The sequence below is a fragment of the Narcine bancroftii genome, chromosome 4, assembly GCF_036971445.1.
Source record: "Narcine bancroftii isolate sNarBan1 chromosome 4, sNarBan1.hap1, whole genome shotgun sequence".
In the NCBI taxonomy this organism is placed as follows: domain Eukaryota; kingdom Metazoa; phylum Chordata; class Chondrichthyes; order Torpediniformes; family Narcinidae; genus Narcine; species Narcine bancroftii.
The window spans coordinates 303,586,135-303,613,575 of record NC_091472.1 but is presented as its reverse complement, the minus strand read 5'-3'; the positions used below and the strand labels follow the sequence as shown (position 1 = coordinate 303,613,575).

At 40.5% G+C, this 27,441-nt stretch overlaps 1 protein-coding gene across 11 annotated transcripts in view; it reads left to right on the top strand.

The window, feature by feature from the left end:
- LOC138762192 (WAS/WASL-interacting protein family member 1-like) overlaps positions 1-27,441 on the top strand; it is a 139,390-nt gene that overhangs the window by 36,810 nt on the left and 75,139 nt on the right. For 3 of the 11 annotated variants that reach the window (XM_069935772.1, XM_069935765.1, XM_069935762.1), the window contains exon 1: positions 8,226-8,351. The exons of 7 other annotated variants lie outside the window; for them this stretch is intronic. The gene's annotated coding sequence lies outside the window, so the exon portion shown is untranslated. Of the gene's footprint in view, positions 1-8,225; positions 8,352-9,507; positions 9,583-27,441 lie in introns of those variants that run through there. One more of the 11 variants, XM_069935766.1, reaches the window with a different exon arrangement.

Below are 27,441 nucleotides of genomic sequence, written 5' to 3'. Positions count from 1 at the left end.
GTGTAATAAAAGGTATTCAACATTTAATTATAAAATAGACTTTGTTTTGGATCAATTTTCCCAGCTGTAGGCTACAGTAAATGTTCTAAGCTCCTTTAAGTTCGGCGAGGCTATGATGTTCGGTGGGTGTGGTACTGTATTCTTTTACGACTTATTATTTTTCCACTTATGATGGGTTTATCGGAGCCCAGCCCCATTGTAAGAAGAGGAGCACCTGTAAGTGATCATTTTGCCTCATCCTTGGAGAAAGATCCTAGGGTTGCATGTGGTGTTCTGTATGTGGTGTGACAGTATATCTGAAATTTGATTTTGACTTTGCGCAACAACCTGTGTCTCAACGTGAACAGGCCAAAGATGACGACTGTGGACCAAGAGAACGAAGGATCGCTCCCCAATACATATCAGTGGTTCCAACACAAAAAGGATGGCCTATTATGGACCCACAAGATTCCTTCACTTTAGAGGAAGATGCAGCAGTGCTGACACTTCCTTAGGAGGAGGTTGAGGAGGCAAGGCTACTGGCCACCATCCTAACAACATTCTACCAAAGCATAATAAAGTGTATCCTGGCTGTCTGCATCATTGTGTGATGTGGTAGTGCAAAACATCAGATTGGAGGGTAGTGTGGAGGGTGATTTAAAACTGCTGGGAAGATCGCTGGGCTCTCCCATCCCTCGATCAACAATATCAGTATCTCAGCATCTACAGGGCTCAGAGTAGCATTGAGGACCCTTATCTTCCTGCTTGCAGGATCTTTCAGACACTACCTTCGAGGAAGAGTTGCAGAAGCATAATCACCAGGACTATCCAGCTGGGAAACAGCTTCTTCCCCGAAGCCAGTGAGACTGTGGAACAATTCTAGAAAACCATAAATTAGTTTTGTGTATTTATTTTGGATCACTATGTATGCACGCTGTTTGATGTAAGGTGTACTGTATGCCTGTGTGTTTATGCTATGGTCCGGAGATGAGCTATTTTGTCAGGTTGTTTTTACGAGGCTCTAAAGGCTGTGTACGGCCCCTCACCCTAAGTCCAAAGCCCACTGCGCAACTCAGACGGCAAAGTCCTCCTCAGCGACAAGATCTCCATCCTCAACCGATGGTCAGAACACTTCCAATCTCTTTTCAGTGCCAACCGCTCAGTCCAAGAATCCACCCTGCTCCAGCTCCCTCAACAGCCCTTAAGGCTAGAGCTGGATGAGGTCCTCACCCGGGAAGAGACATATAAGGCAATTGAACAACTGAAAAGTGGCAAAGCAGCTGGTATGGATGAAATCCCCCAGAGTCTGGAAGGCTGGCGGCAAAACTCTGCATGCCAAACTGCATGAGTTTTTCAAGCTCTGCTGGGACCAAGGAAAGCTGCCTCAGGACCTTCATGTTGCCATCATCATCACCCTGTACAAAAACAAAGGCGAGAAATCAGACTGCTCAAACTGCAGGGGAATCACGCTGCTCTTCATTGCAGGCAAAAACTTCGCTAGGATTTTCCTAAATAGAATAATATCTAGTGTCGCCGAAAATGTTCTCCCAGAATCACAGTGCGGCTTTCGCGCAAACAGTGGAACTACTGACATGGTCTTTGCCCTCAGACAGCTCCAAGAAAAGTGCAGAGAACAAAACAAAGGACTCTACATCACCTTTGTTGACCTCACCAAAGCCTTCAACACCGTGAGTAGGAAAGGGCTTTGGCAAATACTAGAGCACCTCGGATGCCCCCCAAAGTTCCTCAACATGGTTATCCAACTTGGCAGCTTAAGACAGAACAAGCTAAGAAAATGGTATTGGCATCAAGGAAAAAAGACAAACAAATTACATATAATCCAAAAGAAATTAAGGAAAACTTTAGAGAATTCTATGAACAATTATACCGAACTGAAAACGAAGGGAAAATAGATGAATTTCTGACTAAAATTGAACTACCAAAACTACAAATAGAGGAACAAAATAATTTAACAGAGCCATTTGGAATAGTAGAAATACAAGAGATAATAAAAAAATTACCAAATAATAAGACACCAGGAGAGGATGGATTCCCAATAGAATTCTACAAAACATTTAAAGACTTATTAATTCTGCCCCTCCTGGAAGTAATCAACCAGATTGATAAAACACAAAGCTTACCAGATTCATGTAAAACAGCAATAATTACAGTAATACTAAAGCAAGGGAAAGATCCACTCTCACCAGCGTCATATAGACCAATATCTTTACTTAACACAGATTATAAGATAATAGCTAAACTATTTGCAAACAGATTAGCAGAGTATGTACCGAAAATGGTAAATTTAGACCAAACTGGATTTATCAAAAAAAGACGCACAACAGACAATATTTGTAAATTTATTAACTTAATTCATGCAGTAGAAGGGAATAAAGCACCTACAGTAGCAGTTGCTTTAGACGCAGAGAAGGCCTTTGACAGAGTAGAATGGAATTATTTGTTCAAAGTATTGCAAAAATTCAGTTTACCGGAGAAGTATATTAATTGGATTAAAGCATTATATAAGGGACCGTTAGCGAAAGTGACAGTAAATGGACATGTATCAAAGCAATTTAACTTAAGCAGGTCAACACGGCAGGGATGCCCACTATCACCTTTATTGTTTGCGTTAGCTATAGAACCACTAGCAGAATTGATAAGAATAGATAATACTATAAAAGGAATAAAAATAAAAGACAAGGAATATAAAATCAGTTTATTTGCGGATGATGTTATAGTGTACTTAACAGAACCAGAACTATCAATAAAAGAATTATATAAGAAATTGAAGGAATATGGAGAAGTGTCGGGTTACAAGATAAACGTAAATAAAAGTGAAGCAATGCCTATGAATAATGCGGATTTCTCAAAATTTAAGAAGGAATCACCATTTAGATGGCAAATGCAAGCAATAAGATACCTAGGTGTACAAATAAACAAAAATCTCGGCCAACTATATAAACTCAATTATTATCCACTAATGAAAAAATTACAGGACGATTTAGAGCATTGGAAAGATTTACCACTAACACTAATAGGAAAGATAAACTGTATTAAAATGAACATTTTTCCAAGGATATTATACTTATTTCAGGCATTGCCAATACAACTGACAGAGAAATTCTTCAAGGAGTTAAAGAAAATAATAAAGAAATTTTTATGGAGAGGGGGGAAACCGAGGATAGCACTAGATAAATTAACAGAATGGTATAAACAAGGAGGCTTACAACTGCCAAACTTTAAAAATTATTATAGAGCCGCACAATTAAGATACCTATCAGATTTTTATCAAACAAGGGAAAAGCCAGATTGGACGAGATTAGAATTAGATAAAATAGGGGAAAAGATACCTGAACACATATAAATGGGATGAAAAATTGGTACAACATAGAAGTTCTCCAGCATTACATCATCTCCTCGATATTTGGAAGAAGATTCATGTAGAAAGAAATAAAACAAATTATCAATTACCAAAACTACTATTGACGCAAAACAAGTTACTCCCTTTTACAATAGATAACCTTTCCTTTAGAGAATGGGGAAAAAAAGGGATTAAAAGAATAAAAAATTGTTTTTCAGGAAATAGATTCTTATCCTTTGAACAAATGAAAGATAAGTACAATATAACTCGAGATACAGTGCTGGCGTATTACCAATTGAGATCCTACTTGAAGGATAAATTAGGAAGCAGTTTGAGTTTGCCAGAGGGAAGTAACCTTGAATATGTGATTACAGATACAATGATAATCAAAAGATTTATAACAAATATGTATATTAAACTGCAAGAAAAGGAAAATGAGGAAACAAATGGTAAAACTAAACAAAAATGGGAACAAGATTTAAATATAAAGATAAAAAAGGAAACATGGGAGAAGTTGTGCTCCGGAACGATGAGAAATACAATAAATACGAGGTTACGTATGATACAATATAACTGGATACACAGGCTATACATTACACCTCAAAAGTTAAATAAATGGGACCCAACAGTATCTGATAGATGTTTTCGATGTAAAAAAGAAATGGGAACAACAATTCATGCAATCTGGACATGTGAGAAAGTAGAAAAATTTTGGGAAGATCTAAATCAGATATTAAATAAAATAACAGAAAACAATATACCAAGGAATCCAGAGATCTTCCTCCTAAGTAACATAAAAAACAAAGGATTTGGAATTGATTTGGAGGATGCACAAAAAAGATTTGTTAAGATAGCTCTAGCCGTAGCAAAAAAATGTATCACGTCAACCTGGAAATTGGAAGATAATTTGAAAATACAACAATGGTATATAGAAATGAATAAATGTATTCCATTAGAAAAAATAACATATAGTTTAAGAAATAATATTGAAATATACGAACAAATATGGGAGCCTTACATTAAATACAATAGCGAAAACCTACCGGGGACAATCATTACCTAAGTTAACAGAAGGAAAAGGAAATGAAAAGAATGGACTCAGTAGAATTTCTGGTGTATTTTTATTGAATGACAACATTGTCTGACTGGTTTAATGTATCCTAGATTTTATACCTTAAATGGACGGGAGGGGGGAGGTAGGGAGGGTGGGATGGGAGGGGGGGGGTGGGGAGAAAATGGCACTGTATATGTGTGAAAAGGAAAAAGTGTGTACCATGGTTAATGTGATTTATGGTGTGAAAAATAAAAAAAATTAAAAAAAAAACATGGTTATCCAACTGCACAAAAACCAACAAGGTTGGGTCAGATACAGCAATGAGCTCTCTGAACCCTTCTCCATTAACAATGGCATGAAGCATGGCTGCATTCTCGCACCAACCCTCTTCAATCTTCTTCAGCATGATGCTGAAACAAGCCATGAAAGACCTCAACAATGAAGACGCTGTTTACATCCGGTACCACACGGATGGCAGTCTCTTCAATCTGAGGCGCCTGCAAGCTCACACCAAGACACAAGAGCAACTTGTCCGTGAACTACTCTTTGCAGATGATGCCGCTTTAGTTGCCCATTCAGAGCCAGCTCTTCAGCGCTTGACATCCTGTTTTGCGGAAATTGCCAAAATGTTTGGCCTGGAAGTCAGCCTGAAGAAAACTGAGGTCCTCCATCAGCCAGCTCCCCACCATGACTACCATCCCCCCCACATCTCCTTCGGGCACACAAAACTCAAAACGGTCAACCAGTTTACCTATCTCGGCTGCACCATTTCATCGGATGCAAGGATCGACAACGAGATAGACAACAGACTCGCCAAGGCAAATAGCGCCTTTGGAAGACTACTCAAGAGTGCGGAAAAACAACCAACTGAAAAACCTCACAAAGATTAGCGCATACAGAGCCATTGTCATACCCACACTCCTGTTCAGCTCCGAATCATGGGTCCTCTACCGGCATCACCTACAGCTCCGAGAATGCTTCCACCAGTGTTGTCTCCGCTCCATCCTCAACATTCATTGAGCGACTTCATCTCCAACATTGATGTACTCGAGATGGCAGAGGCCGACAGCATCAAATCCACACTGCTGAAGATCCAACTGCGCTGGGTAGGTCACGTCTCCAGAATGGAGGACCATCGCCTTCCCAAGATCATGTTATATGGCGAGCTCTCCACTGGCCACCGAGACAGAGGTGCACCAAAGAAGAGGTACAAGGACTGCCTAAAGAAATCTCTTGGTGCCTACCACATTGATCACTGCCAGTGGGCTGATATCGCCTCAAACCGTGCATCTTGGCGCCTCACAGTTTGGCGGGCAGCAACCTCCTTTGAAGAAGACCGCAGAGCCCACCTCAATGACAAAAGCCAAAGGAGGAAAAACCCAACACCCAACCCCAACCAACCAATTTTCCCTTGCAACCGCTGCAACCGTGTCTGCCTGTCCCACATCGGACTTGTCAGCCACAAACGAGCCTGCAGCTGATGTGGACATTTACCCCCTCCGTAAATCTTCGTCCGCGAAGCCAGGCCAAAGAAAAGATATTCAGCTGACAGTAATTTACTGGGCCTTTCTGACATTGAGGGAGAGGTTGTTGTTGTGGCTCATCATGTTTGGAGATCCTGCCTAGGGCAGTGTGAATTTATAGATGGAGTTGGAATGGTGTTTGGCCGCACAGTCATAGGTTTACAGGGAGTATAGTTGAGAGTGACTACACAGTATTGTGGTGAACTCGTGGTGGAGATGGTTGTCACTGATTGTGGCCTACAAGATAGAAAGACTAAATGCAAAAAGGGGTGCTAAGACAGAGGTCTAATAGTTTGTGGATGAGTTTGTTTGGTGCTATTGTGTGGAAGGATGTTGTTGATAAATTGTAGGCTGCCATCGGTGTCCTTGTTGAGAAGCAGCATTGAATTGTACAGAAAACCAGATCTTTGATCTAAGCTATTGACATGTCAGACATTAATGCTAAGGTCCTTTTCAACAATATCTATCTGGAGGAGCATAATTGTACTTTAATTCTAAGCAACAGCTTGTGAAGTTCAGCTTGAGTAATGTTTTAATTAATTTAAGAAAAATGATAGAGTGGAGAAATAACATATTAGCCTAAAATCAGTCATAGGGAAAAATCCTAGAATGTCAATTAAAGGATTTAATAATAGAACACCTTGAAAAGAATAATAGCATATCCTGATATTTGCAACAGTAGCATCAGCACTGCTTCACGTACCACAGTCAGCTTTGGTTTATGAAAGGAAAACTGTCTAAACTGCTGTATTTATTTGAGGAGATATATATATATTGTACATGTGAAATGTTTGGGTTTTATGATAACCCATGGTCCATCATGCTCTCACTCCATCATACGCTCTAGCCAGAGAATCCACCCTGGTTCATGGAAGAAAGAAGCATTCTAACCCCTGAGAATCTTTGCTCCATGACTGCCTTAAAATTAAGAAGGAACATTCTGGATTGCTTTGAATCCATGCGAGAGGGGTAAGCAGAAGTGCTGTGTAAGGAGTAGACTAGCCATGTACCCGTCTGCTCAGTCAGGCACCTGCTGTTCCATGTACTGATGAGTCTGCAGATCCTACGTTAGCTTGATTTGTCACCTTAAAACCCATAAACTGGAATAGAAGCAAGTGATTCACAATCTTGAGAGATTGGTCTAAGAAAGAAGTAGCCTCTTCATACGTTGGGCAGATGTTTTCAAGGCAGGCAACTGCAGGGGTCTTTGAAAATGAGTATGATGTCCAAACAATGGCATTGTGTGGGGGACCACAGAACTAGGGTTTGTACCAGGGAGTAACAAAGATTATCAATTTTTTTTTCCTTTCTTTATTATGAATGGTTTAAAAATAATTGAAGACTGTGAGGTGCTATTTCATAACTGTGGATTCTTTTGATCGTAGAATAAGAGTATGATATAAATATTTTCATGTTATTCCTGGAACCATTGACAGAGATGGGAAATGTAAATAGTGAAGAAATAGCGTTTGAGAAGCCTGCGAGAAAGTAGTTCATGTTCTTTGGTATTTTCTACAAGTTGTTATTTAAACTTTGTGGAATATTCCAATTGGGAGCTTGTCCACATGATTGTAATTGAATGACATACTCAACTGTTACAATGAAGCTTAATTGATTGCTTGAATATGTTGATAATATTTTTGATGGCATGCAACATAAATAAGCATTCATTTACCCAGATATGTGGATTTTACAGCTGACAGAAGCCTCGAAGCTTAAGAGGAAATCAAGCAGCATGCTGCTGTTCAGCAAGCTGTTAAAAGGATGTTAGCTGTTTCCTTCTTGGAGCAAGAGGCTCCGAAAATGTAAGAATCTTGAACTTGAAGGAAAGCGCAACATTGAAAAACAAAAAAAATCACACATCAAAAAAAAAATGCAAACTGTGAAATTACACTTGTTATTGAATGCCAAATACTTGTTTGGTAATGCTCCTATATCTGGATTTCTCAGTGGCAAGGTTAGTTAAGAGTTGCACCAATTAATCTTAAAATGGCTGTTGTTTGACTTTCAGGAGGACTCTGAGGATGTGAAATGTATTTAGCCATACTGGAAAAATACCTTTTCTCAGAAATGCCACTTTCTATGTAATGTCTTGTGATATGTCAAGAAGTTGATGCAATTCTTTCTGGTTGTATACCAAGAGCTATATGAGAAAGACTGTCAAAAGTTTTTTTGGCAAAGGCCTGTGACAAGTGCAGTGAAAACCTTTTTAAAATTTTAGCTTAGCATTATATTTTTGCTGTGACCAGTGTGATTTTGAAAGTGGAAACAAGCCAATAGCATTGTTCCACTGAACTTAACCACTTTAGTGAGATCTCAAATGAGGTGCGGTGAGGAAGTCTAACGTTCTACATGCGGCTAACAGGAAGCAAGCAGAAAGAAGTTCAGGGAACTGTACACATTTGAAGCTTTAAAACAGCCAAATATTTTGAAGGTAAGCAAAACTAATTCAAACACCCAAATGATGGGTCATGTCTTTGGCTTTCATAATACTTGAGTAAAGTAAGATTTGTAGCTTGCCTGACATTGGAAGGGTCTGTGGCAGAGGAAACTCTGTTCGGAGTACTCTAGCTAAAACCACAAGTCATTTTAGCGGAACTGAAACATGACTGTAGGACTGAAAACTGGAGTGTACAACCATCAAACTCAGTAAGCTGCACTTCTGATGATCTTTTTAACCCAACTAAATGAAAAAAGTTGAGGCAAGTTATTTATTAGTATGAAATTCAGTTTGTACTGTATGTAATTCTGCATCATCGTTAGAAAGAAAGAGAATTGAAGGAAAACTGTAACATTGATCCAAAGGAAACTGTGAGAAAAAGATCTATTTTCAGTGCATAAATGACAATCCTTACAGGATGCTTACAAGGCAATACAATGTTGAACACAAAAACAGTGCTTCAAGTTGAATCGTCGTCATGCAAGCAAATTTCCTGCAATTTTCAGAATATAAAATTTAGATTAATAAAATCAATACTAAATTAACTATTTTTAACTGTTTGGCCTGTATATTTGGTTAAGGAAGTGTAACATTTTTAATAAATTATTTTCACAGGTGTAGGCCCTGTTTGACCCTTTTGAATACAGATTTGTATCTTTAATTTCAGAAAAGAAATTGCATGTACTTGCAACCACAAGTATTTGAAAAATAGTAAATTCCTTCTTAATGTGGGTCATATACTAAATATATTCCAAAAAAAATAAAATTTTCAATCTATAATAGTCAAGCAGCTTAAAGGCTTATGAGCAACTGGCTCTCCACATTAAGTTGATTTCCCACTGAAGGAACTTGAAGATAATGCACTGTAAATGAAAATGTATTTTGTTTAATAGTTATAATTTGGCCTTTGAAATATCAGCTTCATGTAGAGAGATGTGGAGCATGGAAATTAAAAACTGCTCTGAAGAACATGCCTTACTTGGATTGCAAACTGTATTTTTAATGTGATAAAGAAGCCCTTTGAGTTTTCATTACCAGTGAGAAAGGGCTGTGAAATTAGGGTTTCTTTTTATATTTAGATAAAATGTTGTGTTCGAATAATAATTTAGTTTTGTTCGTCTTTAACAAATTTTACCCCCTTACCCTCCAGAATTGAAAAAACGAAAGATGAATATTGAAGCGTAAACTGAGAATTGGAATGTGTATTTTAGAGCAAATTGCCAATGTAAGCTTCAAATTTAGTGATTTTTTTTTCTCTCTCTGAAGACTAGCTGATTTAGCAACTCTGTTGATAAACTATTTCCTGTTTAACATGAGAAACTCTTTTTTTCTTTGAAGCCTGAGGAGGTATTACTAATGGTCATAAATTCAAATATTTTCAAGAGATTTACTCTATTTAAAAATGATACATTTGTCACAATACTTGTCATCCATGGAAACTAAGATTTGTAGATATATAAATCTGGAAAATTTACATCACTGTTTACTCTGTTCAAGTACAGTGCCTTAGTAAAGGGATATGCAGTTTGAGAGGACACATTATCTGAATAGAGTTGGAATGCTTCCATTTTATTAATGTCTTAATGGTTGTAACAAATCTTCTTTATTGCCTCTTGGATTTAAACATGAATTTGTACAAAAAAAAGTACAATTATGTAGCCAGTACCCAGAAGTCAACTTGAAATAATTGCTTCAGTAAACCAAAATAACTTTTAAAAATTTATAACATTGAACAGTACTGTACAGAACAGACTCAACTGTAAAGGTCATGCATGATCCCAATTTAACTCGTCCCATTTTTCTCCACATCATCAGTAGCTGTCTATTCCTTGTTCATGTCTCTGTCAAAATGTTTCTTAAACATTGCTTTAGTATCTCCGCCTCCCTTGGCTGTGCTTTTCTAGCACCTATAACTCTGTATGGTTTTTAAAAAAATTTGCCTTGCAAATGTCTTCCCCCTTTAAACTGATGCCCTCCAATATAAGAGGTGAAAAGACACTGGCTTCCAATCTTGTATTTTATACTTCTGTCCAGTCGCCACTGATACTCCAGAGGAAACGATCTAATTTTGTCCAAACTCTCCGTACACTAATCTTAATGCGACCTAACCAAAATATTACGCAGTTTCAACATGGCTTTCCAAATTTTATACTCTCTGCCCTGCTAATGAATAGAATCATCCCTTAATCTTCTTTGCCATCCTAGCCATTTTTGTTGCCACTTTCAAGGAGCTATGGATGCACCCCAAAATGCTCCCTCCCTCCCTCCCCACTGATTTCTATGATATGCCAATTTTGTGTCCAAATTAGCAACTTACCTTCTGGATCAGCCTTTCAATTATGGATCTTATCAAATGCTTTATTAAGTCCTTGGAAAATGCACTGACCTCTCTACCAACATCAGTCATCTTTACTAAGACCTCAAAATGTGGATCAAATTATGAAACAGGACATCAAATGAGTTATGATTATCCATAACCATTTCATGCTTGACTAATGTGACTAGTCTCGTCCTTAAGAATGTTTTCCAATAATTTCCATATCACTGATGTAAGACTCACTGGCCTATAATTTCCTGTATTATCTATATTGCCCTTCTCAAACAAAGGAAGAACTATGGCTATACTCCAGTCCTTTAGGTCCTCTCCTGTGGCTGAAGCAGATATAAAGATCCCATTCAGATATATAATTGCGAATTGATTTTTATGTTTCCATTGCATGCTATGGGTTGGAAAAGCCATTGGATATAAAACCATAGAACATTACAGCACAGAAAACAAGCCCTTCATCCCTTCTATTCTGCCTAGCCCAACTGATCTGGTACTTGTCAAAAATTTTCTTAAATGTGAAAATTGATCCCACAATAACCACGTTGGCTGGCAGCTCTTTCCATACTCCCACAACTGTGTGAAACTCCACCTAATTATTCCCCTAAATTTTCCTCTTCACCCTTAACCCATGTCCTCTGGTTTGTATCTCACCTAACCGCAGTGAAAAAAGCCCACTTGTATTTATCTATACCCCTCCTAATTTTGTATACTTCTATCAAATCTGCCCTCATTTTTCCATGCTCCAGGGAATAAATTCCTAACCTGTTTAACATCTCCCTGTAACTCAGTTCCTGAAGTCCGGGCAACATCCTAGTAAACCTCTGCACTCTTTCAATTTTATTGATAACTTTCCTGTAGTTAGGTGACCAAAGCTGTACCTAATGCTCAAAATTTGGACTCACTGATGTCTTGTAAAACTTACAACCACACTCTACCTCCTATACTCAGTACTTTGATTTATGAAGGCCAATATGCCAAAAGCTCTCTTTACAACCCTAACTACACTTCCAGGGAATTTTGTATCTGTATTCCCAGATCCCTCTTTTCTACTGCATTCCTCAGTGCCCTACCATTTACCATGTATGTCCTACCTTGGTTTTTCCTTCCAAAATGCAACAGTCTTGTCTGCATTAAGTTCTATCGGCCATCTTTTCAGACCATTTTTTTTCCAACTGGTCCAGATCTCTCTACAAGCTTTGAAAGCCTTCGTTGCTGTCCACAATACCTCCAATTTTTGTCTCATCTGCAAACTTTCTGATTTAATTGATCACATTATCATGCAGGTCATTGATAAAGATGACAAACAACAATGTTCCCAGCACTGAACCCGGAGACCTCCAGATTAAGAAGCAATCATCCATCACTACACTTTGGCTTCTCCCGTATAGATAATGTAGGATGCAGTCTTTTGTTTTAATTGTTCCCTTCAGGAATTTATAGGAGAAATTCATCGGTTTCTCTTAAAATGTATTAAATCTTTGGACAAAAGAGCTGATTATAGACTTCTGAGGGAGGAGCTGAACTCATTCTCAAGTCTGCATCAATGGCGCTATGGTGGAGGTAGTGGACAGGTTTAAATTCTTGGCGATAAATGCCTCCATTGAATCGTTCTGAATACCCATGTTGATGGAATGTCAAAGAATGTGCATTATTGGGTTGAATTCTTCAGAAGCCTGAGGAAATTTGGTATTGTACTTGAATCCCTAAACAACTTCTAAAGGTGCATCATTGAAAGCAGTCGAATCATGGGGCATTATTGGGTGGTACAGGAACGGCTCAGTCCAAGACCACAAGGAACTGCTCTGTCCAAGACCACAAGGGACTGCTCTGTCCAAGACCACAAGGGACTGCTCTGTCCAAGACCACAAGGGACTGCTCTGTCCAAGACCACAAGGGACCGCTCTGTCCAAGACCACAAGGGACCGCTCTGTCCAAGACCACAAGGGACCGCTCTGTCCAAGACCACAAGGGACCGCTCTGTCCAAGACCACAAGGGACCGCTCTGTCCAAGACCACAAGGGACCGCTCTGTCCAAGACCACAAGGGACCGCTCTGTCCAAGACCACAGGGGACCGCTCTGTCCAAGACCACAGGGGACCGCTCTGTCCAAGACCACAGGGGACCGCTCTGTCCAAGACCACAGGGGACCGCTCTGTCCAAGACCACAGGGGACCGCTCTGTCCAAGACCACAGGGGACCGCTCTGTCCAAGACCACAGGGGACCGCTCTGTCCAAGACCACAGGGGACCGCTCTGTCCAAGACCACAGGGGACCGCTCTGTCCAAGACCACAGGGGACCGCTCTGTCCAAGACCACAGGGGACCGCTCTGTCCAAGACCACAGGGGACCGCTCTGTCCAAGACCACAGGGGACCGCTCTGTCCAAGACCACAGGGGACCGCTCTGTCCAAGACCACAGGGGACCGCTCTGTCCAAGACCACAGGGGACCGCTCTGTCCAAGACCACAGGGGACCGCTCTGTCCAAGACCACAGGGGACCGCTCTGTCCAAGACCACAGGGGACCGCTCTGTCCAAGACCACAGGGGACCGCTCTGTCCAAGACCACAGGGGACCGCTCTGTCCAAGACCACAGGGGACCGCTCTGTCCAAGACCACAGGGGACCGCTCTGTCCAAGACCACAGGGGACCGCTCTGTCCAAGACCACAGGGGACCGCTCTGTCCAAGACCACAGGGGACCGCTCTGTCCAAGACCACAGGGGACCGCTCTGTCCAAGACCACAGGGGACCGCTCTGTCCAAGACCACAGGGGACCGCTCTGTCCAAGACCACAGGGGACCGCTCTGTCCAAGACCACAGGGGACCGCTCTGTCCAAGACCACAGGGGACCGCTCTGTCCAAGACCACAGGGGACCGCTCTGTCCAAGACCACAGGGGACCGCTCTGTCCAAGACCACAGGGGACCGCTCTGTCCAAGACCACAGGGGACCGCTCTGTCCAAGACCACAGGGGACCGCTCTGTCCAAGACCACAGGGGACCGCTCTGTCCAAGACCACAGGGGACCGCTCTGTCCAAGACCACAGGGGACCGCTCTGTCCAAGACCACAGGGGACCGCTCTGTCCAAGACCACAGGGGACCGCTCTGTCCAAGACCACAGGGGACCGCTCTGTCCAAGACCACAGGGGACCGCTCTGTCCAAGACCACAGGGGACCGCTCTGTCCAAGACCACAGGGGACCGCTCTGTCCAAGACCACAGGGGACCGCTCTGTCCAAGACCACAGGGGACCGCTCTGTCCAAGACCACAGGGGACCGCTCTGTCCAAGACCACAGGGGACCGCTCTGTCCAAGACCACAGGGGACCGCTCTGTCCAAGACCACAGGGGACCGCTCTGTCCAAGACCACAGGGGACCGCTCTGTCCAAGACCACAGGGGACCGCTCTGTCCAAGACCACAGGGGACCGCTCTGTCCAAGACCACAGGGGACCGCTCTGTCCAAGACCACAGGGGACCGCTCTGTCCAAGACCACAGGGGACCGCTCTGTCCAAGACGACAGGGGACTGCAGAAGGTTGTGAAAGTAACTCCAGGCTATCACATATACTCCATTTCCATCCATTGAGACTATCTATAACTCCGGATGCCTTCGGAAAAGCAGCCAATGTGATAAAAGATTCATTCTACCCACCCCTCCCCCTGGCAGGAAGAGGATTCATAAGTTTGAGATCACGTACTGCCCTATCAGACTCCTGAATGGGAAAATGATGTTCTCCTTGCTCTATACCAGCAGATTTGTCTGTTATTCTACACTTTTGTAGTCTGCCTTATATTAAGTATAAAATGTCTTCTGGTCTGCTTGCAAAATAACCTCCATCACTGCACCTAGGTACATATGACAATAAGTTTGAATTTGAAATGTTCGGAGCTCCTCCAAACCGATGTTTTTGTCATGCTCTAATGTTTTTGCAACTATTTCTTCTTGCAGCTCCATCTATCCTTGTGTTTTTTTTTGGTCCTCAGCCCTTGGACCTTGGTTTCATGTTATGTCTGTTACTAACCCCACTGTACCTTTTTAAAACTTGTTTTCCCCTCAATGTTTCCCAATTCTTCAAAGGTCATGTCTTACCTTCTAAGTACATGGAATCATAGAATATAGCACCAGTGGACAATTCATTCCTGATGCCCCTCTGCTGCTTTTTTAAAATGGGGATCTGATCATTACCTTCCACCAAAATGCAGTGAAATCCCTGGTATCTGGCACCTAAGGGGATTAGAGGGGTTAATTTCTCAGTTGCTTGAGATTGTGTGTTGTGTAAATGGAGAACTAACAGTGAGACGTGCCAATTTTAAATTTGTGTATTTTTTTCACCCATTTATTTTCTGCAATTCTTTTTGCTGGTTGCTTGAGGCTGCCGGTTTTAGTTGAATTCCAGATACTATACTCAGTTGCTTGGCTGATCTCTTCCTCACATCCCTTTGATCTGAAGAAAGTGAGTTGGGCTGAAGTGAATTCCAACAGCTAGATCTTGATTTCAAGGTGTGCGAGGTGCACAGTACAGTCTTTGTCTCACCTACTTAGACCCTCTTCCCTAAACTACATTTTTGGTACTGTATATTGATAATTATATTGGTGCTACTGACTGAACTTGTACAGAATGAAAATTCCATTACTGTTGCCAATTTTCATGTTACTCCAAGCCCTGTATGGTCCGTGTCTGACTCTTCCCTTTTTGGATCTCTTCATCTGAAGAAAAAGGTTTTCCACTCAGGTGGTTCTGAAATGTCCTCCTGCTCCCTGCTTCTGAAATGGACAGAGTCACTGGCATCGCCTTATATATTCCTGCACTGTTCTTTTCAGAAGAGCTGGGAACAAAAGGATAGAGCTATGTCATCTCTATCGAAGAGTCTTGCTACTGAAATTTCCACCTCTTTCCACATGTGCTGAGCATTTTGAACATCTTTTTTTTATTTAAGTCTAATATTTGCATATTTTATTGATTTCCCCCCCCCCAAAGGTAAGAGTTCCTCTGTCCACCTCTTCCACCTCACCAACCTCCGTATTCAAAGAATCATTTTTTTGCCATCATCTTTCGTCAGTTCCAACAAGATTCAACCATCCCTTGTCTTCCCTTTCAGCATTTTGAGGGGACCATTTCCTCATGCAACTTCCTGCTCCTTTCTTCCATTCCTTAAATCATTCCCTATCCAAGACCTATTTTGTGTGCAAATACACCTGCTCTTTCAGGTGTTCCCTTCCCATTATCTAGAAACCCAAACAATCTTTCCAGGTGAAGCAGCAATTCAGATTTGCCCATCTAATTCTATCTTTAAAGGAACATTACAAACATTCAGCATTTACTAGGGACCTGAGGGATGACCATAGAATCAGATTTATTTTCACGAACGTGTCACAAAACTTGTTGTTTTGTGGCATAATTATTGTGCATTATAGTTGAAAAAATTGCTATAAATTGCATTTCTGTAAATACTCTTTATATAAAAAAAATTAAAAAAATTAGTGCAAAAGAAGAGAGGTGAAGAATTGTCTGTGGTTCATTGTCCTTTCAGAAATCTAAAGGCAGAGGGGAAGAAGCTATTTTTCTAATGATTGGAATTCATCTTCAGTCTCCAGCATCTCCTTCCTGAAGGTAGCAGTGAGAGATGACAGAGGTTGCTTTCTTGAGACATCGCCTCTTGTAGATGTCCTTTATGGAGTGAAAACTAATGTTCATGATGACACTAGCTGGGTTCACAACTCTCTGTAGCCTTTACCTGTGCATTGGCACTTCTATATCAGACAGTGATGCAACCAATCAGAAGTGCTCGCCACAGTACATCTGTAGAATTTTGCAAGAGTCTTTGGTGATGTACCAAATCTTCTCAAATTCTGAACGAAATATAGCCACTTATGAGGCTTCTTCATAATTGCATTGTCATGAAGGCCCCAGGATAGATCTTCAGAGATGTTGACACCCAGGAATTTGAAGTTCTTTACCCTCTCCACTGCTGACTCCTCGATGAGGACTGGTTTGTGTTCTCCTGGTTTCCCCTTCCTGAAGTCTACAATATTTCTTTAGTTTTGCTGACGTTGAGCGTAAGGTTTTTGTGACACCACTCAACAAACTAATCTGTCTCACTCCTCTACACTACCTCATTGCCATCTGTGATTTTTGCTAATAACTTTGGCGTCATGAGCAAATTTATAGATGACATTTGAACTGTACCTAGTCACACAGTCATGGGTGTAGAGAGAGTGGAGCTTGGAACCTTGAGGTGTGCCTGTGTTGATTATCAATGAGAGGAGGAGTTGGTGAAAATTGCTGTCAGTTGTGAAAATGTATTCAGTAAATTGGCATTGAGAATAAGAAAAGTGTTCATTTTTGGAGACGCAGTGTCCAGAAAGTTAGCTAATGGAACTGAGGTGGTTCTTAATTATTCAAGAACAATGGAATTTTTGCTTTATTAAAAACTGAAGTATCTAAGTACTCAATAAGCACTGCTGAAGGAAGCCATCTGTTTTAAACAAAAACAGGATCATTAGACTTCTTGGAACCAATCAAACCACTTAAGCCTCTTGGAACAGAGATGAGGCCAGAGGCTGTTATAGATATGGAGTGGTTTTGAAGAAAGGCAGGAGGTTTTGCAGAAATGAAACTAAAACTGTGGCGATGTCATGCCACATTTTGCAACCCATTTTCTAGCTGTCAGAGAACTATATATTGAAGCCACAGAGAAATTTTGAATCAGTTCAGAAGTCAAGACCCTATGGGAGATGGACCCTTGTAAAAGACAGGGTTGAATTACAGTAACAGGAATAGGTGTTGTTATGAGTTACTCATCAGAAAAGGAGAATACAGAAAAAGTGGATTTCAAGAGATCTGAAAATGTAATGTTTAAAAGTGCTTCATAATTACTTCTGAAATCTTGGAAGTCAACAAGATATTTGAAACTGGACTTTGGAATTGACTTTTTCAGAATCAAGTTTAAACTATAATGGTTTTGGACTTTAATGCGCACATACACATTTACATTTGCGCATAGTGGGGTTAAGTTTAGAGATAAGTTTAGAGATGTGAAATGTTATGTTATTAATAGTTTAATAAAAAGTATTATTTTGAATTTACCATTGCTGTTCCTTTATTAATACTAATAAGGGTTAACGATCCTTTTCAGATTGGTAGTCAGATACTAGGGGGGTAGTGCAAGGTTCATTTCAGGAACTCAAGCTACTTACAATATGCCGTATATTGCTGATCTAAATGAAGGAATTGTATGTAATATCTTTAAATTTTCAGATGTCATTAAGCTGGATGGCAGTGTGAACAATGAGGATGATTCCAAGAGGCACCAGGGTAACTTGGATAGATGGAGTGTGGGTAAACGTAAGGCAGATGCAGTACAATGCAGATAAATAAGTTTCTCCACTTTGGCAAGCCAGATTATTACTGAATGGAGGCAAATGAGGAAACAGGCGCTATCACAAGTTCTGGCTTAATAGTGCATCAGTTATTGAAGGTTGGAATGCAAGCACAGCAGGACAGTGAAGAAAGCAGATGGCTGTTGGCCTTTATTGTGAAATGCTTTTAATATAGAATGGGGCCTTGATGCGACAGCCTAAGAAAGGGGATAAAGCATTTCAGACTGAAATGAAGATAAACATTTTGACTCAGATTTTTGATCTTGTGGAACTCTGCACCACAGAAAATTGTTAGGCCAGTTAATAAGAATGTATTTAAAAGGCAATTTGATGTGGTCCAACTAGCGACCAGGATCAAGTGGTATGGACAGAAAACAGGAATAGGAAATTGAAATTACGTGACTGTATTAGAACCATAGAACACTGCAGCCCAACTATTATTCTGCCTAGTCCCTTCAACCTGCTCCCATGCAATAGCCCTCCACACTTCTCCCATCCAAGTATCTATCAAATCTCTTAAATATTGAAATCAAACTCACATCCACCACTTCTGCTGGAAGCTTGTTCCATTGTCACCACACTCTGAATGATGAAATTTCCCCCAATATTCCCTTTAAACACTTCATCTTTCACCCTCAATCCATTCCCTCTTGTTCTTGTCTCACCCAACTTCAGTGGAGAAAACTTGTTTGATTTACCCTGTCTATACCCATCATAATTTTGTATGCCTCCATCAAATCTCCCTTCATTCTCTGACACTCCAGGGACAAAGTCCTATCCTATTCAACCTTTCTATATAACTCGTGTTCTCATGAACTGCTAACCTCCTTGTAAATTTTCTGTGCACTCTTTCAATCTTATTGTTATCTTTCCAATAGGTAGGTGATCAAAACTGCATGCAATACAGTTTCATAAAGGTCCTGTATAACTTCAACATAACATCCCAACTCATGTACTCAATGCTTTAATTTATTAAGACCAGTGTACCAAAACCTTTCTTTATGACTCTATCTACCTGTGTCACAACTTCAAGGGATTGTGTGCATGTATTCCAAGATTGCTCTCTTCTACCTATATAAGATTTTACCCTGGCTTGACCTCCCAAATTGGATCACTTCACCTTGTCTGCATTAAATTCCATCTCCCATTTGGCAACGCATTTTCTAGCTGGTCCAAATCCTGAAGCGAGTTTTGAAAGACTTCCTCACTGTCCACTGCACCCCTAATCGTCATCGTATCTGTAAATTTCCTGATCCAATTGATTCATCATCCAGATGACCAACAGCATTGCACTATCCATCAGGCTCGCCACTAGTCACAGCCCTCCAGTGAGAGAGGCAATCATCTACTAACATTCACTGACTTTTCCTTCAATGCCAATGTCTTGTCCAGTTTTTACCCGATCCTGAATGCTGAGCAACTGTATCCTCCTGACTAACCTCTGTAAGGTAAAACATCATGAGATGGGAATGTGTAGGGAGTTACCCTGTACAGGGCAGTAACAAGAAGGGGAGGTGTCCTTGTACTCCTGTTAGGTAAAACATCATGAGATGGGACCGGAGAAGGAGTCACCCAGTACTAAGGAGTAACAGAATGCATCCTTGTACTTACAAGATAAGAGAGACATTGATGGATTGAGAGGCAGGAAGCTAGCAGGGAAAGGATAGCAACAGTTTTAGTCATTGGACAAGTAATGATATGATGATGTTCTAAGCATGTATCCAAGGGTATAAAAAATCACCATTTTGCTGATAACGGCAGAATGCATTCTCCGACTAACTTGTTAGTCGCAAGTGTTACAATCCGGTAATAAAGAACAAAGAACCCTGATTTCGACTCAGCCTGGTGTTTGTCTCACTCATTCATGAACAAAGCAGACCTAACACCTCCCACGAGGGACCTTTTCAAAGGCCTTACTAAGGTCCTTGTAGACAACATTTATTCCCTTTCCTTCATTAACTTTCCATTCAACTTATTGAATGGTATTGTGGGCTCAAAGTAGCTGAATGACTTCTACTTGATCAACTTTCTGTGATTCTATTGCAGAATCAAAACATGGATTGGGTGATCACATTTTTTTTAAATTTTTTATTTTTCACACCGTAAATCACATTAGCCATGATATACACTGTTTCTTTTTCACACATATACAGTGACTTTTCCCCCCCCCCCTTTCCTCCCAAACCACCCCCCCACCCCCCCCCCTCTCATCCATTTTAGGTATACAATCTAGGTTGCATTAAGCCAGTCAGACAATGTTGTCATTCAACAAAATTACACCAGAAATTCTACTGAGTCCATTCTTTTCTTTCCTTCTCCTTCCATCAACTTAGGTAATGTTTGTCCCCGGTAGGTTTTCGCTATTGTATTTAATGTAAGGCTCCTATACTTGTTCGAATATTTCAATATTATTTCTTAACCTATATGTTATTTTTTCTAATGGAATACATTTATTCATTTAAATTTGGTAGTTTCTTCCTTTTAATTTGGTTATGTATTCCATTAATATTTAAAGACATATAGTTCAGCGTAGCCCTTTTATATTTTGTTTATCTTCTCTTTCCGTTTTTCCATCATTACCTTTCCTCCTTTTCCATTTCTGTTTTCTTATTTTCAACTCTTTATAAGACAACATTCCTACAACATCCAACATTTTCCTTATTCTCCTATTTCTATCTTATTTATCCCCAGTCTCCCCTTCACCTCCTGAGTTGTCCTTTATCCCTTGTCGGACAACCACATCTCCCCTCTCCATTTGGATTTGCGAATCCACTCGCAAGCGTCAACTGATTTTGCAGTGACCGCTATTTCCCCCCACCCCGCCTCCCCCAGAAAAGATTTCACTTTTCATATGTCACAAAGGTCACTCTTTTAATTCCCTCCTTATTCTCTCTATTCCATTACCTTCCCTTATTAATTCTTGTCTATACTATCTATATTTTCCTCTAAGTACAGATACATTCATGTATGCTCATTGTCTCTATTCACTCTTATACCTCTTTACCCGCATACATATCAATCGTTATCATTTTTACTCTCATTACCCGTCTTCATCCCTCAGTCTATTTTTGTCTTTACCCACATACATAACAATCGTGATAATTTTAACTCTCATTACCCGTCTTCCTCCCTCAGTCTATTTTTGTAATTGTTCTGCAAATTTTCGTGCTTCTTCTGGATCCGAGAATAGTCTGTTTTGTTGTCCTGGAATAAATATTTTCAATACCGCTGGATGCTTTAGTATAAATTTATACCCTTTCTTCCATAAAATCGCCTTTGCTGTATTGAACTCTTTTCTCTTCTTTAGGAGTTCAAAACTTATATCTGGATAAATGAAGATTTTTTGCCCTTTATACTCCAGTGGTTTGTTGCCCTCTCTTACTTTTTCCATTGTCTTCTCCAGTACCTTTTCTCTTGTAGTATATCTTAGGAATTTTACTACAATAGATCTTGGTTTTTGTTGTGGTTTAGAGGCCAATACTCTATGTGCCCTTTCTATTTCCATTTCTTGCTGTAGTTCTGGACATCCTAGGGTCTTAGGGATCCACTCTTTTATAAACTCCCTCATATTCTTGCCTTCTTCATCTTCCTTAAGGCCCACTATCTTTATGTTATTTCTTCTGTTATGGTTTTCCATTGTATCTATTTTTTGAGCTAGTAGTTCTTGTGTCTCTTTAGTTTTTTTATTAGATTCCTCCAGTTTCTTTTTTAAGTCTTCTACCTCCATTTCTGCTGCTACTGCCCGCTCTTCCATCTTGTCCATTTTCTTTCCCATTTCTGTTAAGGTCATCTCCATTTTATTTATTTTCTCTTCTGTGTTGTTTATTCTTTTTCTTAAATCCTTAAATTCCTGTGTTTGCCATTCTTTAAATGACTCCATGTATCCTTTAATAAGAGCAAGTATATCCTTTATCTTGCCTTTCTTTTCTTCTTCTATTTCCCTGTACTCTTCCTCTTCCTCTTCTTCTTCCTCTGGGTTGACCATCTGTTGTTTCTTTGGTGCCCTTTCCTCCTCTTCTTTCTTGTTTCTATTGTCTTCTGTGGTCTCTTCTTGCTGTAGGTGTTCTGCAGCTGTCGTTGCCAGCTGTGGAGATCGACTCCCCAGCGGGTCCCCCCTCCCGTCGGTGTGTTTTTTTTCATTCGCATCGCGCATGCGCGGTTGCGCACTTTTACTCGGCTCTGCGAGCCATTTTTGTAGTCCATTATTTACCGACCTGAGGGAGCAGGTTTCTCTCTCCGCAGCGGGCCTCTTCAGACAGGTAAGGCCTTCACCTTTTTCCTCCTTTGTCTTCTCTTCCTCTCTTCTTACCGTTGCTTTCGATTTTTCTTTTTTTGTCGCCATCTTCTTTCCACCTTTATACTCACTTTTCTGTAACTTTTATTTCTGTGCCTTTGTGTTTTCCTTTGTTTTTCCCGACTTTTCTGGAGAGGGCTGGAGTTCACCGTCCGGCCACTACTCCATCACGTGACTCCTTCGATTGGGTGATCACTTTATGAAGCATCTACATTCAGTCCACAAGATGATTCTGAGCTTACTGTTTTCTATCAACAAGTCTTCATCCTGCTCTGATTTGCCTGACTATGGCTATTGCACAGTTATAAGCTCAGTGCAAAAGTGAAGTCTCAGTTCATAATTGTTGGTCTTGGTACACTCTGGAATTCTCCAATTTATGGTAACTCACTCTGTCTTAATCTTGCCTGCCAATTGTTGCTGTATAATCTACCTATGGCATTGTCTCCATTAACCTTAAGAGGTATTTGCAACAATTTTGACAAACTCTAGCTGCCATATTAGCAACTTGTCCCTACAGCAACCCTGTCTGAAGCGATCATAGATGTTCACTTTGTCCTATTGCCCTGCAGTTTAAAATGTTGTGTGCAGGTCTACACAGATCTCTATGCATATCAACATTTTCTAATGTCTCATTTAAATATCCTGCCATGCTGTTTCTCCTGTTGAAGTCAATAACTACATTTATTAATGTGATACTGCATCTGCCATGTATTTGTCCATTTACTCAATCCATCTAATTTTCTGTCATTGGCAAATTTAGAAATATTACATTTGGTTCCGTAAACCAAATTATTAACAAAGGTTGTCAATTAGCTGGGGTCCAATCTCTGATTCCTGTAATATTCTACAAGTAACTGTCTGCCACTGTTAAAGGAGTCCATTGATTCAAATTTTTTTTTCCTATTTGTCGATCAATTTTTAATCAGTGAAAATATCTTGCTGCTAATTCCAAATGCTTTAATTTGCACAATTAATGGAACTTCTTAAAAAGAGCTTTCTGAAAATCAAAAGACACCACATCCACTGGTTTTCCACAATTATGGCAGTCACATCTTCAAAGATAAACTCCATTGGTTTCTCTGACACTTTCTGCCAACTTGCAACTCTGACATAAAATTACAATTCATTCTTTTGAAGTGTTTTCCAAAAAGACTCTGCAACTTCCTCCTCCCAATGACAGAACTAAAAATGCTCTTTGAGTTAGTTTATTTAAAAAAGATCTGAAACTGGTGAAATTATTCAGGAAAAGATTTTGTTTGAACTAAATATCACACAAGTACTCTGCATGAAAGTATCTTCCTTGTAAAAATATTTGAGTATGGTATCTTCTGCATTCTCAGTACATTCCCAGAAATTTCATGAATATTCTGTGGTTTTCTTTGGAAATTCTGTCCTGAGAATACATTAAAATAATATTTTCATCCTTTGATCTGAACAAGTTCAACAAACTTTCTGAAATAACACAAAATAAATTTTGCAAAAACTTGTCAAATCAATATATTTTTCCATCTTGATCACATAATCACTTTAATATTTAATATAATGTTTACTTGTATTTTGTATTTCTGTATTTTGGGGGAAAAAAATGTTTCAAATCACTGGAAAATTAAGAAAAAAAAATTCCATCAGCACAATGGAAATATTTTGTTTTTTTGCGAATTTATTCAAAATGGGCAGTTCACGTCGCGGTTAGCGCCACGCCTTTCCAGCCCCAGTGATTGGGACTGGACCTGGGTTCAAGTCCTGCTCTGTCTGTAAGGAGTTTGTATGTTCTCCTGTGTCTGTGCGGGTTTTCTCTGGGGGCTCCGGTTTCCTCCCACCCTTCAAAAACGTACCTGGGTGTAGGTTAATGGGGTGTAAATTGGGCAGCATGGACTTGTAGGGCCAAATTGGCCTGTTACAGTGCTGTATGTTTAATTTTTTTTTAAAAAGTTAAATTGCCCAGAACTGGCATCCATGTCAAAAAGTGAAATAGACTCTATTTTTCCCCATTATGTGTACTTATATTTCGAACAATTTCTTTGGCATCTAAAATTAATATGGATAGCAGCTGTTTATGGTAAGCAAGCAATGTTTGCAAATAAACAAATTATTTGCTTTAAAATCTGGGATGGAACATGTTGATGTTCAATTAGTCCTGCATTTAGAAATCATAGAAAACGTGGAACAAGAGGTTTTAGGTTTCAGTATTTCATAAAGGATTAAGAACCAATGAGATCGAAATGGTTAAAGCCACTTCTAAATGGTGTGACGACCCACTTACCAGCAAGCCAACCGGCTCCCAAAATGGTGGACGTGTTGTGGAAAACTTGGCAAATTGACCTGCATCCAACACAGGTTTTTAATCTGGGCTGATGATGTAAATTCCTATCCATGTGACAGAAGCAGTAATGTATATAAGCCCGGCATGCAAGCCTGGAGGTGTCAGTCTTGCACTAGACTCCACAGCGTGGACATTGAATTCCCAGTGTATATACATCAACTCGACAACGTGTACATCAATTCCACGGCGTGTACACTGACATCTATAGTAGCTCAGTATAGAATACTTCGCTTCAATGGTTTATTTTGAGTTGCGACATGGCAGAAACAAAATTACATCAGGCAAATTTTAATTTTGCTTTCTTTAAAAATTGCTCTTTGATCAAAGATGGAATTTATTCTTGGCTTATCCTGCCAGCTAGACCACACGTTTACCCATAGTCTCTTGTAAAGACACTTGCTTTGAGACCCAGTTTCTCCATCTCTGCTGCATCTGTTCTTGAAGTCTTCTGTACATGATATACACAATGTTCTACATTTTCAGGAAGTGTAGCATGTTGTGAGAGCCCTCCCTGATTTTCTCCATTTCACAGAATTCATCATCCTTTATGCTCATACTCACTTTGCTAGCTTCTGCATCCTTCATCATTTCCACCACCAGCAGCAAGACCCCACCACTACCCATTTCTACTTCTACCCACCCCGACTGCCTTCTGTTGGCACCACACCCTCCACAACTCCCTTATCTGTTCATCCTTCCCTACTCATCTCTCTGTGAACTCTGGCACTTTTCCTTCTCCCTCACCATCCCTCTGGGTGTGTCAAAAGTTCACATGCAACTTCTCCAACTTGTCTACTGGGTTTGGTGATCCTGAAGTGGCCTCCTCTATGTAGCAAGAACAAGTACAGACTTGGAGACCATTTTGCGAGCACCTATGCTCTGTAGGTCTGCAGTTTTGTAATTTGCAAAACTGTAAACATGTTTGAGAAAAAGTTGCGGGCATTTAATTTTTCTCCTTGCAAAAAAGGGGGCTTTGTGTCCTTTGTCTCTAAAGGATATATACTTTAAGACTTTCACTCAATTTATTGTTTGAATGCCAAACCTCTACCCAAAATTATAACAAAAATGGATTTTGATGGAGCCTGTTCATAATTTCATACAATGCATTTAATTTGTTTGGTTAATTGTTCTGATTAAATATTTGCCTGTGGTTTGAATTATTTTTTATGTTGGATTATGTTGGATTCTTTGAAGTCTAAGTTATCGGAAAGAAACTTCGGGAATGAGGGAGACGAAGTTCAAATGAGATTTATGAAGCACTAACAATGCTTGGGAGAAACCACTTGCATGGGTTTGTAGAACATTTGATCTGTGCTTCGTGTCGGATCATTGAAGCTCATGAAGAAATGGGAGAACCAAGATTTGAATGACATGTATGGTTCAGACTCAGATCTGTTAAAAATAATGATGACTTGTCAACTATAACACTTTTGAAAGAAAAATCAATAATGCTATTTCACATCATCTTCGTTCAACGTTTTGTTTGTAGTAAGAAGGCTGAGCACAGTATATAATGGGTACTTAATAAAAAATTGTATAATTTAGTGGGGGCCATTTGTTCAAAATGTTTGTGCTGTCTTATCTGAAATATAGTAATACTTGTTATATTATTATTTTGTGTGGTTTGAAAAGATCCGAGTATTGATTTGAAAAATAGAAAACTTGTCTGCCTTGTGGACATGGATCGCCACTTAATGTCCAGACACAATCCTTCAGGACTGGTCCGCATCCATGTCCAGGCGCAATCCTTCAGGACTGGTCCGCGTCCGTGTCCAGGCGCAATCCTTCAGGACTGGTCCGTGTCCAGGCGCAATCCTTCAGGACTGGTCCGCGTCCGTGTCCAGGCGCAATCCTTCAGGACTGGTCCGCGTCCGTGTCCAGGCGTAATCCTTCAGGACTGGTCCGCGTCCGTGTCCAGGCGCAATCCTTCAGGACTGGTCCGCGTCCGTGTCCAGGCGCAATCCTTCAGGACTGGTCCGCGTCCGTGTCCAGGCGCAATCCTTCAGGACTGGTCCGTGTCCAGGCGCAATCCTTCAGGACTGGTCCGCGTCCGTGTCCAGGCGCAATCCTTCAGGACTGGTCCGCGTCCGTGTCCAGGCGCAATCCTTCAGGACTGGTCCGCGTCCGTGTCCAGGCGCAATCCTTCAGGACTGGTCCGCGTCCGTGTCCAGGCGCAATCCTTCAGGACTGGTCCGCGTCCGTGTCCAGGCGCAATCCTTCAGGACTGGTCCGTGTCCAGGCGCAATCCTTCAGGACTGGTCCGCGTCCGTGTCCAGGCGCAATCCTTCAGGACTGGTCCGCATCCGTGTCCAGGCGCAATCCTTCAGGACTGGTCCGCATCCGTGTTCAGGCGCAATCCTTCAGGACTGCGATTGAAGGGGAAAAAAAAAGTACTCTGATCCTTTCTTTGCAACGTGAGGAATAGTTTCAACAAAATTATAAACAATTTTTAAAAAAATTTGTTTATAATTCCAAAGATTGACTGAGGTAGAAAGATGCCTGGGACTATTTTGTAGTCGAATAGCATCCCCAGAAGATGAAATAAAATGTGCCGTTTGATAGGCAATTGGACTTGAATGTTGAAATTGTAGTACTGGACAAGCTTTGGAGACCTGCTGATGTTTAATTATTGTTAGTTTGGTATTAATTATTGGGAAGGAATTCAATAAGGCAGGTTTGAAAACAATACCCTGAACATGGGCAAGAAAGCCTGTCTTGTAACTAGTCGACAGGTAGCTAATTTCATTAACATTGAACATTA